Genomic DNA, 2,130 nt, shown 5'->3' on the forward strand with positions numbered 1-2,130 from the left:
TTCACAACAACGCTCAAATGAAGTTCACAAGGGCAAACGCAAGGGCACTGCGCATGTTAAAGCGCCAATTTTAAATTTATATTTCGGCTGTGATATAATTTCTATGTACCTCTAATTGTAAGCTTTAAATAAAATGGTTTCACTAACTTTTTGATGATACGCATTTTGTATTTGGTAATTAATATAATTCTGGATAGGTATTTAAGGGCTTTTATATTTTTAATTCTTATGAATTCCGGGTACAGTATCTGATACCACTTCAAATGGAGACAATTCCACAAATAGCATAATCATAATATGCTTTATGCCCACCTCCCTTTAATGACATGACTTATTTGCAACAGGTGATGATAATATACTTACTGGTCAAAAAAAGCCATTAGTTTTATAAAGCTCTGTATATCTAATAAAAAAAGAAATTTGTAACTAGGTACCTAAAGCTAAGTTTATACATTTAAATACCTATCTAGTGTAACAGTCAAAATACAACATATAGGTATATTTTTTTTTGTTTTAAAAAGAAGTTTTCTAGGTGACGATGGTATATAAAATTTAGCATTTTGTTTCACACAATTAAATCATTCTGTTTTAAATATTGAATTTAGTTGGATTGTTGAATTTGAAAATCCCGCTCTAACGTCAAACTTTCCTTTTATAGGATGACATCAAGGACAGGGTAGGCTCTAGACTATTATAGGTCCAAATCACCATAACTATTTATACTCCGCGGTCGAAATTATAGAGAGTGACTAAGACATAATATAAAAACATTATTACCATAATGCGTATAAAATATAAAATGATTTTTATACGGTTCAATATCATATATCTTTGTGCCGCTCGCTACGCACATCGATAGAATCTATAATCGTCTAGAGACCGAGTTACACTGAACGTCGATCTATATTCTATCTCTCTTTTGCACTTGGTAGGGAATAGGGAAATGCTTTTTTAGTGGGTGTAAACGGACTTGATTTAACCCGTCCTGAGAAACGTCATAGCATAAGCGTAGACGAGGGGTCTAATTCCATGGCTATAATAAATTTATAAATTAAAAAAACACAATTGGGACGTTTTAAAATGTGGTATTTCTCGTCCTGGTGGTTCGACGATCGAATTTTGGAAACATCGGCGATTTTGTGCATCTTCTCGGCCATGTCGGAGGTGTACGACTTCGTTCGTGTGCCTGCCGACATCGATGCGGTCTCCGGAGCCATTACATATTGATCGCGCCGTCTGCGAAGCTTCATGCGGAATCTTCGAAACATACCCAATTTTGTATATTATCTCTTAATGATGTTGGATGCGCGCAGCGTTCGCCTGAGTGTTTGCTTGCACCGACATGACGACGTAGCGGGCTCTGGCGCGATGGGAGGCCGATTGCGTCGTCTGCGGCATTTCGCGTGGTATGAACGTCCGCAAATTTTTCAAATGTAGTGCGAATCCGTTTTTTCAGTTTGTGGAGCTGTAACGAATATTGTGGATGCTGATTTTATGCGGATTGACAAGTGCATTGGAAACATATTAAGCAAGTTCGCTCGCCTTACATTCTACGACATTATCTCTGACCTACATTACATAAGAAACGCGCAGACATGCACGAAAATGCCTATACTCCGCGGTCGAAATTATAGAAAGTTAGTCAGACATAATATAAAAACACTATTACCATAATGCGTATAAAATATAAAATGATTTTTATACGGTTCAATATTATTTATCTTTGTGCCGCTCGCTACGCACATCGATAGAATCTATAATCGTCTAGAGACCGAGTTACACTGAACGTCGATCTATATTCTATCTCTGTCTTTTGCACTTGGTAGGGAATAGGAAAATGCTTTTTTAGTGGGTGTAAACGGACTTGATTTAACCCGTCCTGAGAAACGTCATAGCATAAGCGTAGACGAGGGGTCTAATTCCATGGCTATAATAAATTTATAAATTAAAAAAACACAATTGGGACGTTTTAAAATGCTGTAATAATTAAAATGGATCAAAGTGCCTGTTATAGCAAACCGTAAAAAATATTAGATGTTATGTTTTATTATCTTTTTTCATTATTTTCTATATCTTGTTGCCTTTTACGCAGACACGCCAATGGATTTTCGTTCCCGGCACGCTTCATCC

This window comes from Anoplophora glabripennis, unplaced genomic scaffold (assembly GCF_000390285.2).
Source record: "Anoplophora glabripennis isolate ALB-LARVAE unplaced genomic scaffold, Agla_2.0 scaffold775, whole genome shotgun sequence".
Taxonomy (NCBI): Eukaryota; Metazoa; Arthropoda; class Insecta; order Coleoptera; family Cerambycidae; genus Anoplophora; species Anoplophora glabripennis.